Source organism: Apus apus, chromosome 4, assembly GCF_020740795.1.
Source record: "Apus apus isolate bApuApu2 chromosome 4, bApuApu2.pri.cur, whole genome shotgun sequence".
Lineage (NCBI taxonomy): Eukaryota > Metazoa > Chordata > Aves > Apodiformes > Apodidae > Apus > Apus apus.
The window spans coordinates 43073786-43098105 of record NC_067285.1 but is presented as its reverse complement, the minus strand read 5'-3'; the positions used below and the strand labels follow the sequence as shown (position 1 = coordinate 43098105).

The window sequence follows — 24320 nt, the reverse complement described above, 5'->3', positions numbered from 1 at the left end:
TCTGTTGGATTTTCATACCTATGTAAAAAGGTATCCACTCTGAGAGTGGCTTCTATGATGTATATCAACTCTCACTCCTTTATAGCCTATATAGGGTTACGTGTCCAACCTAAAAGGAAGGTACAACTAGTGACTGCGAGAAGCTGGTTAGGGCCAGGGTCCACAGGAGCATTTCTCCATGCAGGAGACTTGGAAAAAATCCTTTTTGTGTCCTTTTTTAGGGCTTTAGCGTTTTTTAGGCTTCACTATCTTTCCACACCCTGGAAGGATGAGCTAGATTTTTTCCTTCAGGAGTTTTCATTCTACATTCAGAAAAAAAAAAAAAAAAAAAAAAAAAAAAAAAAATATTGTTTAAATCCAGGAGGACAGAAAGGTATGGTGGGGCAGATAACAAGTTGATTTGAAAATGACTGAGAAAGGCTTTTTCTCCCTACTTAGAACTCAAGACTTACTGAAGTTTAAAATTTGCAGTGTTCAGGTTGGCTAATCCCCTCTGGGGCTTTGCATTCCTAGCAAAAGTTATGACAGCAGAAAGACCTGGATTAGAAGCAGTTACAAACTCCAGTTTGTCTGGGAGATAAAACGGACAGGAGAGCACACGGGAGAGAAACGTCGGAAAAATTCCAGCTTTAATACCGTGCCACGGGTAATACTGCAAATCCACTCTGCTGTTGCATCCTCTTTTTGGGGGTTTAAATGTGCACTTTAATGCACACCTGAAATAGTGCATGACTATATATGTGTAGGTAAAAGATACCCACGGGGTAGCTCACTCCATTGGGCTCAGATAAGAGTCGGTTTGGGATTTTAAAAGAACTCGGTGGCTGTCCCTGTGCAGGATTACTGCACCACAGGAGAGAGAATAAGGGAAGCATCCTCCCAGCTGTAACTCAAATGAACCACAACACGACTGAAAGAAAAAAAAAAATCAAACAACTAACATTCAGGGTTTTTCAGCTCTTGTGACATGCAGCAAGGCTGGTGTGTAACCCACCAATGCATGCTGCCTCTCTTCTCCTCGCAATTGCTTTCCATCATGAAAATCACTGAACCAAGCTCACGGCGTAATGTGTACAGTTCCAGTTATCCAGCAAGCCTGTCCTCTGGGAGGGGGGGAAATAAATAAATAAATGAAACCCCCAAACCAGGAGAGAGAGGTGAAAAAACCAAGAAAAAAATAGTCAATTTTCATAAACACTAAGAAATGAATTTGGGGCATTTTTAAAAGTGCATCTCATTGTCTTGTACAGCAGGGGTTCTATTTGTACTCTGTGCTTATTTATAGCCTTCCTTTCTAAAAAAGGAAATAAAAAAACAAACAACCCCCCCTGCCCATTCTCTGCAAGAAGGGTTAAAGTTCTTAAACTTGTCACTTGTTCAGAAAAACTACCAATTGGCCGATGAAGACTCCAGGAAATAAAAGCAGGAAAAAAGAGAAGTCTTCAATGGATAAGCCATTCCAGCAAGCTCTGACTGCTGTAGTCAAAGTACTATCTCTTTTACATTACATGAAAAATCTAATTAAACACTTCAAGGGGGAAAGGCAAAGTAGTTCTCTGGCTGACTATATTTGACCTTTCTTCCTTCAAGGTGATAAACCAACAAACAAGATGCTAATTATCATCTCAGCTTGAATTTGCACTGGGGAAAAAAAAAAAAAAAAACACAACACCACAAACAACACATAAAAACAAAACCAGGTTTTGCTGAGCCAAGACTATGGGGAAAAAAGTGAACTCACAGGAGCTATACAGCTAGGCTTGGCTTTGTTTTGGCTTTTCATGTCCAATACAATCATTCATGGAGCATCCAACTCCTGCCAGCTCCACGCTGACACGCCCTGCTGGAAATCACTTGGTACAAAATTCAATATGATTAGCATGGGGGTTAATAACAAAGAGCAGCCCTGTCAAAGGTCACTTGGATGGGATGGGATAAAATTGGACTTGTGTCTTCACCAAAGGAAACATAAAGGAATGGAATAATTCATTTTGAGATCTGGAAGAGCCCACCAGAAGACAACTATTTGGTTAGGTGAAGTTCCCGTTATAATGCTCTTGATGCAAACCACAGCTTATGGTCACCTAAACGACTACTTAGACCCTGGTCTCTGTTCAGGAACCTCCTCTGTTGTTGTCCCAGCCATGCCTGCTGCATCTTTCCATATAGACATGTAGGGACCTGGGCAGTGGAAATGGCTGACCCCCAAGAGCGACCACCCTCTTTCACAGGACCATGTGGGTGTTCTCAGGAGATGTGACCTCAGGCCATGCAGAAGCTATTGACCCAGGAGTTTAAGGCTGCTTTTGTGTAAACGTAGAATGTTTTCTTTCTAACTTTGGCCTTGAACTCTCGCAGAGCCCAACATCCATTTAATCCCATTCAGGGATATCAGAAAACCACAGAAGGGTTTGGGTTGGAAGGGACCTGAAAGATCATCTAAAACCAATCCCCAGCTTCCCTCACCAACCATCCCAAGGCCTAAAATCAGTTTTTATCACTCCTGGACTATATGTTGCAGCTTCATTGCTGCCCACATGAAAGACCAGTAGTGGGTAATAGTCTGAGGGCTGCACCAGGCCCATAAGTTTCCTAGCAACATCCTTAACCTGGACCCCCGGGAGGTAGCAGAGATGTCCAACTGGAGGGTCTGTCTGGTATATTGGACTATCTGTTCCCCTCAGAAAGGAGTTGCCTACAACTATAACCCATCTATAAATCCAACTATAAATCCTCAGCCTGTTGAAGATGATGGCAAATCTCCCATCATCAGCTTGAGAACAGGCCAAGATTTTACCCTTAAAGCATTCGGCAACGTTAAAACCACCATGGGAAACTCTGAAAAATGGCAGGAATTAGAAGCCCAAGTTTCAGGCTCCTCCCTCGCGTGGGTATGCTCCATTTCATGTAGTCAATCTAGTAGATAAATTAATCAATTAAATTATATTAAGCCACGGGAGCTGCTAAGTTGTTCTAATAATCTAGGAAAATAAAACATCATCCTCATTCAAATGCCTATCTCCAGACTCTTGGTTTTATAAAACCTAACTCAGATAGTATGAGGCTTAAGCACAGCTCATGGGATGCTGCTGTCCTGCTTCCCATGCCAAAGCCAGCTCCCAGCAGTGGTTTTTTTTGGTGCAAAGTAGCATCAAGATACGCTGAGGCAGGAAATTCAAAGCAAAGACAGTGTTCCCTTAATAGCTATTGATGTCAACACGGTGCAAGTCATTGGTCACTGTCAGGAAATTTTTCTAATAGGAGCTGCAGCATAGGAAGGACATTTATTCCATTCAAACAGCATGACTGTATCCACTTGCTCACTCTTTGGCTCCTACCGATATGCAAAGGTGTCTTGCTCAGAAAAATACCTGCACAATGCAGCCCAAGCCCAGGCTACTGGAGTATCAACTGAAAAGTGAATCAGAAGCAACAGGCCAAGGCACAGTAAGAAACATGGGGAAGGAAAAGCAAAACAAAAAGCTACTAAAAGAAATCCTTGCCACACATGGAATCCCCAGTGCTGCTTGCAGTGCCACCAGTTGCTTGCTTAAGCTAGAAAAGTTCACGAGCCACATTTTGCCCAGAAAGGCAGGGTTCAGCAGCAAGTTTAAAAACGTCAAGTCTAGGAACAGGAAATAGCTCCTCCAAATATAATTCGTTAGATGCAGCCTGTAAAGTGCTTTCAGAGCCATAAAAAAGAGTAATGTTGCAGGTTCCTTCTGACATGTTGGGAAAGAGCATCTGTTCGGTGAGGCTGCATCAAGTATTTCTTCTCCTTGATCTGTGCACCAGTACTTACGCTACAATGAAAAACAACCCCATGCACCTTTAAATATTTTATGGCTTGAAACAAAACGGCTCTTTTCTATGCCTAAAATGGACAGAGGTTTATTTTTATTGGGAGATACTGCAACAAATCTTTTGGAAACCTTGTATTGGCGTCCCGCTTTGCAACATCCCTGCCGTAAATTTTACCGTGAGGAATTCATTACATAATTGGATGTGGCTCTATCCAATTTATTTCTGCTTCCTGAGAATCCAAACCTAATTCAGTATTATGTATAAATTATACACAAGAGCAAGTTATCTGAGTGCAAACTGCTTCTTGCATCAAAATCTTCCCAACTGCTCAACTTCACCATGTAACATTTTCATTTTGAAATGGAGAGTAAGTGTGGAAAAGACAGCTGAGATTTCCTCAGTAAGTGAGAGAGTGAAACATGGCAATCCAAAACAATGGGAATGAAAAATGTACCGTAGTAAGCATGTAATTTACATGCAAACTTCAATTGTACCAATCCAGAAAATAAGTTAATGAAGACAACCAGCCAGCAGGAGCTGGAGCTGCAGAGTTATACACTGGAAGGGGAGGGGGGGAGGAACTTATTTTCCAATTTATTTTATTTTCCTCTCTCTCAGCAGGTTAGTGTATTATCCAAGACAGTAACTCCAGGCTTTTAAAATAGGTAGAATAATTCAGAGATAAGTTTTTAAAAGTTCCCAGCTTCTCCAGCTGGGGCTAATTTTTCAAAATGTGCCACATAAAGCAAGAATAACAGGAGCCTCTGAATGCTAATCTCTTCTGAAAAAGTTTTAAAACTGTAATCTTCTAGCTAGAAATGATGCCTCTGCTCTGCAAAAAGGCAAGACAGGCCCTCTGACTTCGTTTTCACTTCTGCTCTGGTTTTTCCAGAAGGGCAAAAACTGAGCTGGCCAGAAAAGCTCCATGAATTTTGAAATTTCATCGAAAGTCCAAGAAGAAAAAGTATTAAGCAAAACCAAAAATGCCACCAGGGTTTTTGTTTCAGCTCATAAGCCTTAGGGCAGCCCCAGGAGAACATGGCTGGAGCTTAGGCAGACATGAGCATCTCCCAGCAGAGAGATCTCACCTCACTGCCAGTGACCATCCTTCCTCACCAAGGCCACTGAAGGATCTGAAGGAACAGAAGACCTGTGGGCTCTGGGGTGACACGGTGCCATTTGGCATGGCTAAAAGGGAGTCAGACCAGAAAGAAAGAGAAAGAGAAAGCCAAAAGAAGAACCTAATGACCACACACTTGGCTGAAGCACTGAAAAACACCTCAAAGGGCTTTAAAGCAGGCAAGTAATAAACAGCAAACAAACAAAACCTCATAATACAACTTTTTTTTTTTTTTTTTTTCCTTTGTCCCAGAGCTGCCCCCGTTGGTCACACCTGGGATTCAAGAAGGAGATGGATTTGAAGAGAAGGATGCTAGGGATGGGAGAGGAGAAGAGATAGTGACCCAGTTATCCACAGAGATGGAAAACAAGAGACCGGGAAGACTGGCAAGTCTCACACCAGGGAAGCCCATGGAGGATGCAAAGAATCAATGGTCCATCCATCTGTAGCAGGTGAAAAGTAGGTTCTAGTATTTTAGGAATGTGCTCCTAAAAATCCTTTAAGGTCTGATTCACCACCACTCCCTGTACTCAGTTTAGCCTTGTAAGCACAGAATCACCCAGTAGAAAATAACATAGTTGCTCTCAGCTTCAAAAGACTGAAAGAAAGCATCAGGCTTCTTTCATCTATATGAACTTTTACCCAGCCTTCCCAGAGAAACCCACTGCTACCCAGTCTTTCCAGAAGAGGAAAAGACATTTTATCCACTTACAGTCATGATGTATTTAGCTTCCAGCATTCAGCACAGAATCCAAGGTTTTAACTGTCTGGAAACAACCCAGTGCTACCACGTACCTCTCCCATAGCAAATAATTTCAAACATGGATGAGATTTTTCATCGTATTGTTCTCTAAACTCATTAGGAGCAGAACTGAGCTGCAGAGTCATTAAAATACCACTGACCTGCCATTAAAATGCTAAAGTGTCACTACAACTAACAGGGGCATAACAACTTCTTTTTTAAGGGAGATGCCAATACAGGAGTGTTTTGAGAAAGCAGCTGAGGGCTCCTGAAATACCAGTGTCCAGTCAAGGGGAAAAAACAACAAAACACATCCACAGCATCATGGCCACGAGCGGACTGCAAGGTCCTCTGCTTGCTGCAAACCAGAGCAGAAATGTGCTGCACTGAAGGAGAAAATAAAGAACTCTTCTCCTCTTTCAGAGTATCTTTTGAAAAGCAATGACTGTTGATAACAGCCACTTCTTCCTACTTCATGAGTGGAAAATTACCTAGTTAAATGCATCCCCCCCTAAGAAACATTCCAATTTCTTATTTACAAGCACCGGGCATAAATTCTGTTATAAATTAGGCCTTTATAAATAAATATACAATTACAGAGGCCTGCTAGGAACATCAGCAAACAGCTTGACTTGCAGCATTTCAAATGAACCAAATCATGGCACTCAGATCATATTAAAGTAATTCTTCTATGGAAAACTGGTTTTGCAATTTTCCAGCTCTGCTGTAATAAAGCACCCTACAGTATATTTGTATGTCAGCTGATTGCAGGGACTGGTTTGCAGTATATTTGTGCAATTATTCAGTGAGGATATGCCAATGACATAATTCTATGACTATACAGGCTAAACTCACCTCTTAAGGAACACCACTTGAAGTGTTCTTCTTGCCCTGTTAATCCACCAAGCACTCTAAGTAATTTATGGTTAAAGTTTTACAATTCTAAAAATTCTTTGCAGACTGAACCAGATGTTAATCTTCATTTTTTAAAAAAATATTCTTGAACCCAACAGAGAGGTAGCACCATTGCTTAATAACTGGATTTTCCATCATGTCATCTTTGAAGGGCAGCTAAAGAAAACTCCCTTGTGAAATGTACTTTTGAAAATTAGTGATGTCTGAATTTCTTTGATTTTCTTCACTCTCCTTTTACTGCTTCATCTCCATAAAAGCTTCTGTGCATCCTTCAGAAACTGTCTTTTAAAAAATAAATAAATAAATTACATCAAGCTGCCAAGTCTGGCACTTTGACTAAAATTACAACTAACAAGCCATGGGACTGAAATCCATCCCTAAGGTAGACATGTAATCCCAACAAAGTAAACTGGCCCCTCAACAGGGCCAGAATTGGGCCCACTGCAAACTGTACAAGAACTATTTAAGCAGTCACTAGATAGACATCCATCCAGAAATCAAGCATTCTATTCAAAGTTTACTCTTCTGTTATATCTTTTTAGCTTATAGGAGAAAAAACTTGAGCTATCATTAGATTGGGAATTTTTATGGCCTTGATAGTATCACCTTATACAAAGCAAAACATACGATGGCCAACTATCAAAGAAAGAGCATTAAATATTTTGACAGCTTTGCTGGCTTGCTAAATAAGCCAAAATTTGTGTCTCACAGTATTGCATTCCACTTGGATAATATTTTAAAGGATGCTATAAGTAGCAGCAACCCCTACAGCTGGTACGCAGGCAAGTCTTGCATTCGAGATTGGTGGAAGAATAAGGAGTTTTGGCCACTAAAAGATGAATTTACCTTCTGGAATCTGAAAGTCCTTCTTGAATTATTCAACTGTTTATCCTCCTCTTGGTCATCTTCCCTAAACCCTGCTAGACACAAGCTATCTGCTAGCAGGTTATGCTAAAATCAGCAGGCAGGTCCCACAGAGAAACTAGCTCGGAGCTATGGTGGCTCCAGCTACAGAATGTAACCAGTGCCTCCTCCAGCTTGCTTGGTGCCCATCAGCCCAACCAGAAAAAGTGCAGTATGATCAGAAGCTGCTTTTTAAGCAAGTGCCAAAATAAAACTCACACTTTCCAGAGGGACACAGATTATTTATTCGTGACCGTTTGTCTCAAAACTCTCTTTTCCGGGAAATTATCTTTTCTTCCTTCACTTCAGAAAGTTTACACACAGCTTTTCCAGGATGTCACTGAAGTGCTAGCAAACTATCTGCATTCCTGCCATACAGCTATCAATATCCTGCAGCTGTCTATCTCATTTACAAGTAGATAGCAAATTTCTGCTTGCGTAACCATTTGCATGTTTCCCTAATTGCATGCTTTTCATGTAGTTCAGTAGATTATTTATTTCTTTTAATTGGGCCTTTTCACCCCCAGAACTTAGTCAATTCTACACATTCCTCTTATTTTAAGCATTCAGTACCCCAGGACAGGTTGTCAGAGAGATGGCACTATCTCCACCTTGGAGATTTTTAAGCTACAGCTGTCCAAAGCCACTGCTGAGCTGGTCTCACACAGACAACAGCCCTATCCTGACTAGGAAACCGGATCAGTAACCCCACAGATCCTATCCCACCAATTCTTTTATACTTCCCAGATCCTACACCCTGCCATAGGGACTAGCAACATCATGCCTTACTTCTTTCTGAACAAAGCAGTAAGACCCAAAGCACACACCAAGCCAGACAGCCCTCATCCCTAAGAGACAAAGTCCAGCTGTATTTTCAGAGGTCTGTAGACACAGTGGGCATTCAAACTTCAACTCTCTGTGCACCCGTATTCCCACTTGTTGAGATCAAGCATGTGCTGTGACCTCCTTCATGAGTTGATCAACTAAAGGTGATAGCAACACTCCTTAATTAGAGCCATGCCTGAAGTAATCTACCCCCCAGCAACAGGACCTGCACTTCCTGTGGTATTTCTGGAGTGTAGATTCAACACATCAGTCCCCAAAAGCACCAAGCAAAAAATCTTCCACAACTCAAAGTCAAGATGCAACCGAGTCAACACATAAACTCAACGGGTGCATCTGTGTGCAGGCTGAAAGCCACTGGCAGCACAGGAAAACCTCTTGGGAAACTGTGGATGAGCACTGGGCTTGTGTGTGTGTGTTTCTGTCTCTTCTGAGCAGCTACTATACAGGACAGGTAAGATTTTAACTCATTTGGTAAATCCCAGCATTGCCTTACACCTGTCATGCAAAAGAGGATGCAACCTCTGCAAGGCCTGGGAAAAAACCTCAGCCTGTTTCTCTCAGAGATGAATGACTGACAGGTATTTTTCCAGGGCTCCAGAGGGAAATACAGGAAAAATTAATTTTCTCATCCAAAGACATTTTATTTATTTATTTATTTTCCCCTAACCTGAACTGGTATTAAAAATAAATATAGATATTTTAAAAAAATAAAAAAAGCTAATGAAGTTTTCATTTTTGGTGAAACATTCTGGAAAGAAAGTAATTTTACACTAATTACAGTGAGTTCCTTTTGATGAAAAGAAAAAAGGCTCTCTTTCTTCTTTTCCTATTAAAACAGAGTAAGTTACAACCCTAAATGAACATAATTTTATACTAAAAAAATGATCAATTCTGCAAATATCAGGAAGACATTCTGACATTTTCCAGAGTTTTTTTGTCTTCCTTCCACTCCAAAGAAAAAGCCATTAAAATTGATAAGCTTTTAACAAGCAATTTTGTTTTGAAGAAACAGCCTTTGCTGAAAGAAAATTATTCCAATGGATTTTTTATTATTTTCTGTTTTGATCATTACCTAATTATTTGAAGACCCCAGAGTTCTCTGATCCTGGACATATGACATGGATTATAGTGAAACCAGCTGGAGATTAAATTTCTAACTCACATATGGAGCTCATAGCCCCCTTTATGAATCACCACACCGTTTGTTTAATATTTAATGCAACTCTAAGTTACTCTGAAGAAAACGTTGAACAACAGGGGCCCATAAAATTAAAATCACACAAGAAAATCACAGCTACTTGCAAGTCCTCTCTCTTCTTTGGGACTTCATCACAAATCTGTCTGATCTAGGTTCATTAAGTTTATTTTTTCACTCCCGAGATGGTAAGATATGATGGAACACTAAAGTTTCATATAAATATCTCTGATTACAGCTTGAAGGCCTCAAGAGCTCCAGCCTTGCCTTTCATGGAAACCTAGGCATGGTAATATCTTGAGATTAAAAAGAAATATTTCTGAGCATGTTAATTGCTGTACAGCTCCAGATGCAATTTTACTACCTTAAATGCAAAGGCCATGAACACTGGATAATAACTGCCTTGGTCATGCTTATTGAAACATAGAACAGTTTGGGTTGGAAGGGACCTGAAAGATCATCTAGATCCAAACCCCCTGCCATGGGCAGGGACACCTCCCGCTAGACCAGGCTGCTCAGAGGCCCATCCAACCTGCCCTTCAACACTTCCAGGGATGGGGCTTCCACAGCTTCCCTGGGCAACCTCTTTCACTGTCACACCACTCTCACAGAAAGTAATTTCTTCCTCATGTCTAACCTAATTCTCCCCTCTTCCAGTTTTCATCCATCACCCCTTGTCCTCTCACTCCCTGCCCTTGTCAAAAGCCCCTCCCCAGCTTTCTTGTAGCCCCTTCAAGCACTGGAAGGTGCTCTAAGGTCTCCCAGAGCCTTCTCTTCTCCAGACTGAACAGCCCCAACTCTCTCAGCCTGTCTCCAGAGCAGAGCTGCTCCAGCCCTCTGATCATCTTCATGGCCCTTCTCCGCACTTGCTCCAAGAGCTCCAGGTCCTTCCTGGGTTGGGAGCTCCAGAGCTGGACACAGCACTCCAGGTGGGGTCTCATCAGAACAGAGTAGAGGGGCAGAATCCCCTCCCTGGCCCTGCTGGCCATGCTTCTTTTGATGCAGCCCAGGACATGGTTGGCTTTCTGAGCTGCAAGTGCACAGTGCTGGCTCACGTTGAGCTTGCTTTCTTCAGCTACTTAACTCTCTAATTTGAAAAATAAATTTGGAAAACTATCAGTAGGCACCTGTGGATCTCAATGAATGCAAATCTGCAGTCAGGAACATTTTGTCTACCTATTTTGTGAAAGCTAAAAGAAATATACTCTTCCTAAATGCACTTGCACAGCTTCTAAAAATTGCCATTGCAGTAGGTGGTATTAAATGAGTCCTGCAAGAAGTTTAAAGCTTCCCCCACCTCCTCATCTGGGCAAGGTCAGTGAAGTCAAGCCAAAACCCAGCTCCCATCCTGTCAATCTGAATATATTTTTTGTTCAAAGACCTGTTTCCACTCGATGTGAAGAGACGTCCCACCACCAGCTTTCAAACCAAAGCATAGATCCATATCCAATCCTCAACAGACATCCAAGGAGTAAAATCTCTTTAGAGACACGTTCTTTTCTGGTATCAAGCATCCCTCTGCCTTCCCTTTTGGTCCCATCCGATTTCCCACTACAACTTACCCTCCTAATACTCACAAATTCCATACCTCCTTGCCCACAGATGCCTATCTTGACCTGGAATTGACTGACAGAGCATTAGTCAAGTCACATAAGGCTCTTGTGGTTCACCGCTAGTAATTCCACATCAGTAGGCATGACCATTTCGAAGGTCTTTTTAATATTCTAATGACTAGTTTAGTGGATTCAGTGTTTAAATATTGTGGAGTTGTACCTCCAGGCAAGTCTCAAAGCACGGGCAGTGCTCACGGCCTCCTGCCAGCCAGAGTTGGGCGTGCAGCTGCAAGACATCAGGCACCGGGCCAGCCCAAAATGCTCCTGCAGAGGATGTACAAGCACTTCTCATCCACTCCAGCACAGGTTACCACAGCCCACACTAAAGGCTGCTGACACTGTCCTTAAGAGCAGATTCAAGGCTTTCTCATGGTCCTTTTTGCATCTCGGCTGCATTCCTGCCAAAGCCAACTGCTGCATGGGCAAAGTGGTTTCACAAAGAGCTGCACGTGCCACTCTTGGAGCCCTGTGCATCTCCAAATGTGCTTGTGCTGCAAGTAGCTCACACATCTTCCAAGTGAAAAGCACACAGCTGCAGCCCTGGCTTCTCTGCATGGCCTCTCTCTACCTCAGCACTCAGCAACTGCAGAGTATTTGCCTGCCTGTTGAGGTTACTGCCTCTGCAAGCTTGAAACCATCTAAAAGGGTGGTTGTGGGCACAGAAATCCAAGATCACCCATGTCCCTAAGCAGGGCAGCAGAAACAGGGAGATACTCTCTTCTGTTGGAAACACCAAGCACCCACTCAGTGATAAAAACAGGCACTTAATGGAGATTTTTCTCTCACGAAACCACTTGTTGTGGGGCCCTTTGCTGAATTATGTATGTGAGTATAGCCCTCTCAAGCCCAGCAACACTGTCCTTGCCATCTCTCCTGGCTTTGCAGTCTGCGTAACTATTCCAGCAGCACTTTCTAGTGTGCTCCCCAGCAGAATTAATTAATGTTTGCACAGCACTTTGAAGATAAAAGTACTAAGCAACTGCTAAATATCAGGCCAGATTCTCAGCTGGTTTAAAAACTGGTATTTGCAGCACAGCATCTGGGCCCACAGTCACCCTGCCTCATTACAAACTCTGTAGAGGATGTGAAGAAAAAAGAAGGGGGGGTGGGAGAAGGAGAAATACATAAGAAAAATAATATATAAAAAGATGTAGAAAAAGCAGCACAGAAGTGACAACCTCGATGCTTTTCTCAGAGTCCTGCTTTCTGCAGATGAAGAGTACAAATCTGCAGAGTCATGACACTGTTCTCCTTCAAACCTCCTGAAAACTCACCTCTGCTGAGATGCCTAAAATCATTCAGGACTGATTAGCCAGCTGATGTACTGTGACTTCTGCACATTACACCTACCATAACCACTGCTTTTAACACTGGCTCGCCTCATCTGTTTACTCAATGTGCTGCTTCTTTCCTATCCTCTGCCTTCAGCACTTGCAGGGCTTTTTTCTTCTAGACAGGTGCCAGGCCCAGCCCAGGGATACACAGATGGTGACAAAATGTCTTTCCAGTCCTTTGCAGGCTGCATGTAATATGGACATTATGTCCATGTAATGTCCATGTAATAGGGACAGTTGATCACAAAAAGCAACTCAGGAGGTTTACCTCACGCACAAGTTAGACTTCAAGCAGCTGTGGCTTTTCCAAAAGGCATGGTGCTGCTGCACTTTAAAAGCAGTAGCAATGAGGAAGATCACCTGAGGGTAAGGCATTAGAACGAGTCACCTCATTGACTGTAAAACGACCAGTGCTGGGTGGCTTGGATGCGGTCAAATCTCTGATCGCATCCATATGATCTAGGAGCCAAACTCAGACTCACTTCACAGAAACACAGCTCCAGTTATTTCAGTAGGATGCAAAGGATGTTGATGCTCTTCCCATGGCCTTGACAGACCTTATGCTTTCAACTCCTTAACTAACCCAGCCACATGCGCTATTCACGGAGACACGAGGAAAACCCTCAAGTCTCTTCCCATGTGCAACAGCAAGACTAGTCACTCAAATGCCTAAAATAGTAAAGGACTTTTAGGTATTACAATGAAAACATTGCACCAAAAATGAGTTCCCATGCTGTGAGATACCCAAAGATACTGCCTGTTCAACAACCTTTTTTTTTTTTAAAAAAAAAAAAGAAAATAACACCAAAGAGACAACTGGGGCTGGCAACCTGAAGTTTTTCATCTGTACTCCCTTGGGACAGCAGTACTGCTCAAAACATGAGAGGAGAGGATGCCCCTACCCACCCAAAAATAGGGAGTCTGCCCATATACACACACTGCTGGTAGCAGAGTCACAGATGCAAAAAAGGAGGGTAACTTGCAAGCCTCGTGCCTTGGGCAAAGCTGGATATTTCCCCATCAGGCTGCAGATCTTTCTTACCCCTCCAGTCTGTTTCGTGCTCCAGCACTCCAAATGAAGACCTTCTCCACTGAGAAACATCACTTCTGCCTCTTCAGCATGACTTAGGCTGATGATCTGCACTCATAGCCTCAATCTCTAGAGAGCTAGGATGAGATTTTCAAAAGCACTTAGTGTTGACCTACCTCTGCTCCAAATCAGTCTGAACATATTAGGTTAACTATATTTAAGTTTGGCCATGTATATTTTGTCATAATAAACTTACCCCAAAGGAATGCTGCTGCTTTAAAACAAGATTATTAGACCTGTGACTATGTTTATGCATCTCAATAAGGAATCTGATTTTGCAGTTCTGTGGTGGTTTGTTGGTTGTTTTTTTTTGGAACACACTGAATATTTAGTACTGGTGGAACAGAGGTCAATGCAATTATATGCAACATATTAAAAGGAAACAGTCCCCTCTAAAATCAGTGCTAAAGAAGTGTTGCACTGGAGACTTCAAGGCTCAAAACTCCAAAATTAATGCTTAAAATTAACAGCAAACTCAACCCAGTCAGAATGCATTTGGTTTTTTTCAGCATCCATGAATGTCTCCGCACAATCAAGATCCAAATACCTATGTAGGACTTCATCTTTCATCTCCTCCCATTTTAAAAACAAAACAAAACAAAAAACAGCCAGGCAGGAAATCTTTCCAAATGCTACAAGAAGTGACTGTCAGCTGTCACCAATTCTTTTCCAACACAAAAACACAGGAGAAACAATTCTCAGCGTAGTCCAACTTAGTTTTGGCCAGGAAGCTCATACAGCTTAAGACTAAATGTATCCTCACAGACCTAGGTGGTTGGGTTTTTTTAAAATTAGTGTTCAAACTTCTTCTGCTGCATTTTCTCTCTTGTTATATTTTTTTTTAACTGAATCCATAATTGGTCTATCTAAATGATTGACAGCAAAGGTGAAGGAACAGTCTGTTAGTCTTGACTGCTGAAGTAATGAATAGACAGGCTGACATGTTAAATTTCTTCACCTACCATTGGAATTATAAATTATAGACTTCTTTCACATTATCATAATACCAGGTTCATCTTAAAAATAGAAAAATTCCTTGGGGGTGTATTTATAGTGAAAAAATACATATCTAATGCTGTACTTAGCATATCTTCATATTTTAATATAATTGGATTGATTGTTCTAATTTGGTCTTATTTTTGGAAATTAAGAAGCAAAATCAAATCACCTTACAGTTTTCAAAAGGTCCATTTCTGAATTTTTCAAAAGCTACCTGTAATTTGATGTATCCTCCTGCTCTCCCTACAGCTACTTGGCAGGTTGCATCTTCTTAGTTTGCCCAAAATCACCCGAGTCTCTGCAAACTTCTCAGGGAGTGGAACCAAGATCTGAAGAAGCCTGGGAGACCTAAAGTTTCCAACCCATAAAACCCCTTTAATTCGTCCCTCATCCCTAAGCAAACGATTTCTGCAAAACAAATCATCAAGTTTAAATTAATCTGTTTGTGTGAAAGCAAACACAGCCCATCAATAACAGCAAAGCAATAAACCAGAGGGAAATGCCTCCAAGACAGACACAATCTATTTTGCATGGAAGGGATGGGAGAGACCTCTTAAAACTTTTGTCTAAATTAAACTTGATTCCAATCATACTAGTACTAATCCTCAAAGCCCAGCTCCTAAAAGTGGTGTAACTATGCAGTCACCCTGGCACAAGGACCTCTCCTCCACCCCAAGGTAGACCTGGATGATATATCCCTTGATCTGTCCCAAAGGTGTCTTGATAGCACCTGGGGTGGCTGTAAAATCACAGTGGAGCAGGGCCAAAGGGAGATCATTTTCCTTTCCCCTGAGCTTCCTACAGCTTTAATGTATATGGCCTTGTTGGCAATGCTGCTTCCTACTGACTTTCTTTCAGGAAAAAAAAATAAGCCTCAAGTCATCTGCATGATGAATTGCCCTACAGCTCAGTGAAGTGCTGCCTGCCTTCAGTTACGTTGGTGTGACTTGATTTTATGAAATATTTTCAATTTCCAGAACCGTTTTGACATGGGGAGAGAGGAGGGGACAGGGATGAACAATACGCTTCCAATACAATTTGTTCAGGATTTCTTTCACCTCAGCAAAAAATCCCTCTTAAAACACAAATAAATGTATCTTACTAAGGTAGCTGGATGTTTATTCCCATAACAGTGCAATTAACTTTCATAGGAGACAGGCCCATATAGCATCTTGAGAAGGGCATCTCATGCATATATAAGCATGTAACACTGGACACACTTCTCTCAAATCAAGGAACGTACCTGTCATCTCCCAGTGTTGATACTGAAAAAGTGGCATTTTAACTGCTACATTATTATCAAATCCCAGGCAGTCCCACTCAAGGATCAACTCCTGCAATTGCCCTTTTGCTTCCTAAAAGAGGAGAAGTGATGCCAGGGAGCATCACTTCCAAGAGAGGATGCAGAAAGATCCACAACACTGCCATGAGCCTGTTAAAAAGTCAGAGTCAAAGAATCATAGAGTCATCAGGGCTGGAAGGGATCTCTGGAGATCATCTAGTCCAACCCCCCTGCCAGAGCAGGATCCCCTAGAGCAGATCACACAGGAACATGTCCAGACACGTTTTGAATGTCTCCGGAGAAGGAGACTCCACAACCTCTCTGGGCAGCCTGTTCCCACAGCCCTGTTACTCTCACAGGAAAGAAGTTTTTTCTTTTGTTTAACTTGAACCTCCTGTGCTCCAGCTTGTGCCCAGTGTCCCTTACCCTGTCACTGGACACTGCAAAAAAGAGAATGGTCCCATCCTCCTGACAACACCCTTAGATATTTATAAGCATTTACGAGATCCCCCTCAGTCTGCTTCACGCTGAACAGCCTCAGCTCTCTCAGCCTTTCCTCAAAGGGCAGACGCTCCAGTCCTCTAATATCTTCGTGGCCCAGTGCTCTCCAGTAGTTCCTTATCCTTTATGAACTGGTGAGCCCAGAATTGGATGCAGTACTCCAGATGTGATCTCACCAGGGCAGAAAAGAGGGGAAGGAAAACCTTCCTTGACCTACTGGCCACACTCTTCCTAAAGCACCCCAGAATGCTGCTCTTGGCCACAAGGGCACATTGTTGGCTCACGGTTAGCTTATTGTCCAGCAGGACTCTGAGCTCCTTCTCCCTAGAGCTGCTCTCCAGCTCCCAACCTGTACTGATCCATCGGGTTGTTCATGGCTAAGACATCTGAAAGACTTTTAAGATTTTATCTCTTGCCACCAGGTGTAGAGCCTCTGCAGTGATCTCATCCCATCCCAACCTCCCACTGAGGTCCAGAGCTTGCCCCCTCATTTTGCTGCCCTACTCAGCACAACAGGCACAGACATGCCCACACATCACCTACTGCCCTGCAGGTTAGGCAAAAGGAGCTTTGTTTTATTTCAATAAATTGGCAAATTGAAACCCTTATTCATCAACAGGATGATCTTCATTAGTGTGTCCCCTGTTCCTTATCATCACCACAAGCCATCATCAAACAGATTATATGGACTATTCCAGTAATATCCTGCATTCAGCAAATGGAGAGGAAATTGTATTATTCTGGTAACTGTTTAATGTTTGCCACCAGACACACGAGGCAAATGTGTCCAGGAAATGCTCACTGTCCCAATGTCACCTGATGGTTAAGTCCAGTCACCCTATTCATTTGCAAGGAAGCCACAAGAAATAACTGCAAAGAAAGCAGAGCGACCACACAGAGTGGGAGGAAAATAAGCTAATAAATCATACCTTAGCATGCTAAACCATGTTTTATTATGTGCTTTAAAATTAATTATTGCTATTTTGTTGGTAGCAACACACACACAAAATGCCTGACACTTCACACTCCACAAACCCTCTGCAGCAACAAAAACCAAACCCCACGTCTGGCACTTCATCACCTGCACGAAAGCACAGAATGAAGTGCCTGAGCTCCCACCCTTCATGCACAGTAGGTATCACAAGTGGCATGAGCTGTTTTCCTCGTCAACATCTGTTTTCTTATGCAGCTCTCACAAGCCATGTTTACAATTACTTCCAAGAGTTTTTCCCCGACTCCTGCTTCACCTACATATAACCCCTCCGCTCTATTACTGGCCTTAGTTTAGCAAAAAAAAATAAAATTAAAAAGGACACACAAAAATATTTTTTAAAGCTCCTCCAACCCTAGTATCTGGATTTCAGTAGGAATTCCTGTTGGTTCCTTCTGTAACCTGAGGAGAATCAGCATTTCCAGAGCATGACTCACATGACAGATGGGTGAAATCACCTTCTGAACACGTCCCTGTTTCTCAACCAAACAGGAGGACAAGACTCTTCATGCAGGCACCCCAGGAGAGATGTATCCTCACCAAGCTGGAAACCGTTTCTGATTTGCCAAGTTTAGGCCCCAGGTTGGGGGCAGAAGGGTAACAGGAACAACACCCAACACTTCATGATCTCCAGCTTCTCTTCAGCCTTCACCATTTAATATCTGGTACACCTAACAGTTATTCTTAATTGCACCTCACAGTAAACTGTAAAATAGATGAGGGGAATGCACAAATAAACTCTGGCACATCTGCAGCTTAGCCTCTGCTCTTCAGCTGGATTCAGCTTTACCATGCAGGGTTTGACCCATCCATTATACACATGCTACAACCAAGCTTTGCAAAATCTGTCAATCTGCAAGACCTGGCAACAAAACCAGCCCAAGAGTGGCAATTCGAGAAGATGCTCCCCAGGAATTAGGTTTTGTAAACAAACATTTCAGCTAATTGCATTCTTGTTCTCAGTGCAATGAAGACCTCATTTAGCCAAACCATTTGTCTGTGGAGTTTAGTTTCTTCCATTTAATGAACGCTGATCCTGTCTTAGCCTTGGCTGGTATATCATCAGGATCAACATGAAATTCTAATGGAGAAAAATGCTTAATATCATTTTGAGTGTTTAAGTTACAACCGCAGCTATTAAAGCGAATCCATTGTACCTGTTCCTCCTCAGGCTCCCCAGTGAGACAGATTTAAAAGTTTCCGTGGGGAGAGGTAATTCATAAATGGCTACAAAGATCAGAGAAGAAAGCCTTTCACTGTTAATTACAGCCAGCATTTTCTGAACCAAAGCTGGTCATTTCACCGGCGCAGCACATAATTAGCAAGGCTCATTTCATTTTGGTGCCTTCACAAATTAGTTCACTTCTTAAAAAGCAAGGTGGCTGCCTCCAGCAGTATGGATAACCATGCCAGCCAGTCAGGAAAACAAGGCTTTGTGCTCTGTGTGTACCCCATGGTAGAAAAATCAAACAGGTTCCCCAGTCGTCAGTCCCCTTGCTGGTTCAGTGCAGAAATACTGCTGCTCGCTGGGGCATCCCTACCATCAGACTTTGCAGTGGACTTGTGTAAGACAATCACCACAGGCCCACGAAGCAAGTTCTTGGCAGTGGGAAAAGCTTCCTCGTTTTCAAACTTTCCCACTGCTAAGTGGAAGTGCAGAATGGGAAGGAGGCACTGCAGCAAGGAGGAGAATGCTTCCAGCATCTCTGTAGAGCAACTGCAGCAGGTCCAGCCCCAGTGGCATCTGTGGTATCCTTGCACTATGTCCTTCAGGGACATCATGGAAATAGCAGGAGGGGACGATACATTATAAAAGATGCTGGTCTTCATTCATCTGGAGAAAACACTTTCAGACACCATCTGCACTTTAGAGCAGGATGGCTGCTTTCTTCCCACGGCTAAGACTGCCCCTTAACCTCTTTGAGAAGCAACTTCTCCACAGCAGAGGTTTCCAGTGCACGCCCCTGCCAAGATCCCAGCTTTGAACTAGGCACCCGAGATACTGGTTGAAGCCCTCAGAGCTTGCCAGACAGCACATGCTGCTGGCAGGTATCATTGGAAATGCTGAAGTTATCTTCATGCAGATTTTAAAAGGCCACTGTTTATGCATGTAAATTCTGAAGGGCATTAGCAGCATCACTGACACACACTGACAGCCAGCCCTGCTCTGGGAAGGGAATAAGCAGCAGCAACTGCCTGAATAATTGATGTGCTTTTACTCTGCCCCATGGCCCAGTTATTACATTGCTCACTCTCTTCAACTGCCTGTGGTTTCTAAATTAATTAGAAATCTTAATGTCATGGCCAGCCAGTTACAAAAAAAAAAAAAAAAAAAAAAAAAAAAAGGCACCAAGAACAAAAGAAGAGAGTGCTTCTCATGCCCTTGAGCCTTGGGATCTCTTACTGCAGCCTGGATATGCAGGGAATAGAAGTACAGTCTCAAAAAGGACCCCACTCCATGATGCCCACAACAGCACAGTATGAAATCCACACCACCTGCACAGAGCCCTGGTTTCCTGGGGGTGAGCCCCCCATCAAGGTCACCTCCTCCATAAGGTGGCATCTCTTCAGTGCAATGTAATGTGCCTGACACGTCCCTAGGCCACCCACTACAACCTCGCGTCCCCCGGCACCGACCGACAGGACACGGCTGCAGGAACTCCAGAGCTTGGGGCTCTCCTGCTTTTACAGTCAGCAGAGCTAAGTAACTCCGTGGGACTCACCAACTGAAAGAAACAAATAAATTAGTGCAACCCCTGACCTCACACAACAGGAGAAGCTGATAAAAAATGACACATTGATCAAATAAAGCAACGTGAGTGGCCATTCTTTGCTACAGACGTACCCTTATCTACTCACAATATTGCTTATGCTTAAACTTTAAAACAATGTCTATAGCTTTTAAGAAATCCAGTGGGAATAATTCCCCTGTTTGAGCCACACTGCATTAAACTGCGGGTAGTTTTGTTTCAAGTCCTTGGAAAGCACTTAACTATGATGTATCAGCAGATATTTTTAGTTTCTTACTTGCAAAATGAAATAGTGATTTATTTATTTTTTCCCCCCCCAAAAAAAAAAATGCCTCTGTAACTGTACCAAAAGCATAAACAAACACAATCAGATTTGCTGAAATAATTTTAAATCACACAGATAACTTTGACTAATATTTAATCTTCTTGCAAAAGAGCAGCAAAATACCAGTGGAACTCAACAGTTCAGTACAGTCTTTGCCAACACATCACATCTTTCTGTAATCTGCAGGGTACTCAGGGGTGAAAGGTACAAACAACTGGTTATTCTGCTCCAGAAATTCATTCTTTTCAAGAAATCAGATTTTTGAACTATTTTTTTTCTTTCGACACGGATAAACCAACTTATGCTGAAAGCCACCAATTCCTTGACTTCCCAGTAAAGTTATCCCACATCTTCCATACATATTAGGTGCAGAGAAATGAGCTGGCAGTGATGGAACAAGGCTTGACAGAGTTTTAAATGACACTGTAAATTCTAATGGATGTACCCAACAACACAAATCCCATTTGTTAGCACATGAAAGGTAATCCAAAACACTGTAAACCCAAACTACAGGAGAGTGTTTCTCTAAAAACTTAATGCATTTTGATCAAGCATTTATTTGCTCCTAGGGCATCTCCCTCTGTCTGCTATTTTTCCTCTCCTGCCATATTTTTGCATTAAATTGATGCATGCTGAGTCTACCACAAGAAAAAACAACAAAACAACCAACAATAAACAAACAAAAAAACCCCCACAAAACCCAAAAAACCCCAAAAACAATACAGAAGGATCAAAGCAACTTGCAAATTTAAGTCATCACAGTGCATTTCAGCATCCTTCCTGAGAACTAAGATGGCACCTCTCTTTGTAGGGCAGGAAGATGGGCTTCCAGCAAATTGTAAGGCTGATAAATAAAGAAGGAAGCATTGGTCCACCCTATGATTTTTTTCTCTCCACTTCTGTACTGCCTCTGAAATGCACCTGCTGATGACTGGCAATAAGGCACTGCAGATGGAGTGAACACAAGATGTCACCCACATGCATTTTTCACACCCAAGCCATGAAATGAAGTGTCTCATAAGAACATGTTACATGTTTATACAGAAGCTTTCCTGACCTCTGCAACATCTCCTATCTGTATCTCTTCACATCTGTATTTTTAAACACACAGACCTTCACATTATGTATTTCCTTTTGCTCTCCATACCGTGGCACCTACATGCATCTCTTCTCAGTTTGAAGGTACTATATTATTAAAAAAAAAAAAAAAAAAAAAAAAGAAAGGCTCAGCTCATGTAGATTCCTCCAGTTTATCCACAGTAATAATGCAACCAGGCACAGGCTTTAAGGCAGATGTTGGGTCCTGATCCCCCCTCTGGATCACCATCCAGCTGGAAGGATGTACCTGCTGAAGCAGGACAGCCACTTTTCAGCACAGCCGTGCCCTCCTTCTACATCACTTGCCTCCAGAAAGGAGCAAAGTGCAAAACCACACAAGATCTCACAGGGGTGCTCGCTTCTCAGCCTTGGAAAGAAGGCAGAAGAAAAGGCAGGAGACGGCAGCAGTAGGGAGCAGCACAGCTTTCCTCACTGCCTTTCGGAGCCTAGTCTTTCAAGACGCGGCCCCTGGCAAAGTGGCTCATGAAAGTTTGATGAACAGCATTTTGTTTAACACCAGCAACTGAGCCACAGCCCCGTTGAGCTGCATTGCCCAAGCAAAATGTCACAACCCAAGAGGATCGAGAGGCTTCATTGCAAGAGGCAGGCTCACAGGCAGCAGAGGAGCTCATGACCTCTGGAGCAGGGTGCACCACCCCACAAGTTACTCGGCCAATGCAACACGAGGCTGCTGTAACACTGGTGAACACTGAGCCTCCTTCAGTGCTGCAAGGCTGTGCTTGGATGTCTTGCAAACACAGGGAACTCTACAGCCTTTTCTATTGGCACATATACACTGGGATTATTTCCCCCACACACACCTCTTTCAGCTTTTTCACTTCTACACGCGCTGAAAAAGCTCACGGTGTGCTATTCCCCACCATGTCGCTTAAGCATTTTCATGCTCTGATGCTTTTGTTCCCCTGCTCCTTTTCCATAAAGGAATATTGCCAAGAAACAACTAGTGCAGGCGTAACTGAAAATACAAAAGAAACCCCAACAAACCCACGTGCAGAGACAGTGCTGTAGGCACATGCAACGTGATCAGGTCAAGCAGTTTAATATTTTAGCACAGCTAACAAATGAAGCTAGACTGTAAGGTCCAATAATTACCTTTTCTTGTTCTTCAGGTGCTAAAATCCACACACTGTTTGTTGCAGAGTACCAAATTCAGCATTTCTGGAAACAAAAAGAAAAAAAGAAGTAAATTAAAAACCTTTATACTTGATTCTGAGGACTTAGTAGGCACTCACAAATTTCTGCTATGCAAGCACCAGAGGATACAGCAATGAACAACTGGTTTTGGTCAACAGATCAGATTTCTTAAAAGCTGTAATAATTACTTAATCTCTGTGAAACACATCTCTGTATGGGAAGACAGTACTAGCACATAACCAACAGCAAGTGGATGAAAAATCAGTGGAAGCTATCACCTTCAATTCTTAAAATAAAACACAGTTAAAAGTAGTTACTAAACACACATGCAGGTATGTGAGTATCTCTTCACTGTAACAGACTCCTGTGTGATCTGGATAAACTATTGTTATACTAGAGGATTTATCAAAAATTTTGAGAGGTGGCTGCACCAGGATAATAAAGAAATACCTAGTTTGAAAAGAAAGTAAAATAAATTACAACTGTAAGGATGTTAGTTCCTGTCGCTCAGCAGTTACATCTTAAATTTCCTCTGTCCCCTTACACCTGCAGGGTTTTATTGTATCTCCAGCATTAGTTGCTAAATCTAACAATAACTGATAAAAGCATGAAATGCATGGATCCAGGTTAGCCTCCTGGAAGTTTTGGGTTTGTTCGGATTAATTACACAGGAAAAACTGCTCCTCACACTTGGGGTTGCTACAGATGAAACTTTGGTGGGATCAGTTTTGTCTGAGTCAAGTTTGATGGCACAGAATCCTGGGACCCAAACCCGTACAAATTAATTTATTAGAAAATAAAAGAAACAGAAAAACCCCAAACACCACATACAAGTGAAACAGAAATGAGTCCTCCTGCCTGAATTTAGTTTCCAAAATTAACTACAGGCCCAGCTCACTCTCTGCAGCCTGTAGAGGATAATACAACCTCATTTGGAAGAAGTATTAAAATGAAAAGATATAAAGCCTGATAAAAGCAGGATCCAGTGTTAAACTGAGGCCAGTTGCTCCAGTTGAAGTGGCAGGCCCCTAAGCCTTTCCCAACAGGGACTGCAACACAGCTTTCCCTCTGCTGCTGTAGTCTCACATCATGGACCATACTATACTTTTGCAGACCAAAAAAAGTGATCCTAAGGCTCCAGTTCCACAGCTCAGCTGATTCAGAACAGTCCTACTTTAATCTCCAATACCAAAAAAGGGAAGTTTCACCACAGCTCTATGCACTTCTCTGCAGGAACTCCCCTGGGAGTATGAAAAGGAGGAGGCTGAGGTATTGGTCCCCAATGCATAATTCATCTTTATGTACTAAAGGAGCAATCACTTGCATTCAGTAACCTTGGAAGTCAGACAAGTAAATTAAAACTTAAAACAAGGCTGGAGAGTCCAAGCATCCACGCCACTTTTTGAGTGTTTTCTCTATATAGGCAAGTATGGACCCTCTGGAAGAAAAAGAGACCTACTCCAGGTCTCCTGTCAGCAAAATTGCCTCTGTAAGCAGTAAATAGGTTTTGGACCATCTAAGAAATTTACAGGCAAACTCAGGGTAAGACCAGCTATTATTTCTTACTGCACAAATGAAAAAGTCTCCAGATGTTAGCTGTTTTCAGCCTTGGATTTTTATCAAATATATACAGTTTCAGTAGGAAAAAACACTTTTA

General features: G+C 42.4%; 1 protein-coding gene across 1 annotated transcript in view; it reads right to left on the bottom strand.

Moving 5' to 3' along the window:
- The window catches only part of ADGRL3 (adhesion G protein-coupled receptor L3), a 509563-nt gene that overhangs the window by 392516 nt on the left and 92727 nt on the right, over positions 1 to 24320 (bottom strand). Inside the window, exon 2 of the mRNA XM_051618348.1 lies at positions 22622 to 22687. The gene's annotated coding sequence lies outside the window, so the exon portion shown is untranslated. The remainder of the gene's footprint in view (positions 1 to 22621; positions 22688 to 24320) is intronic.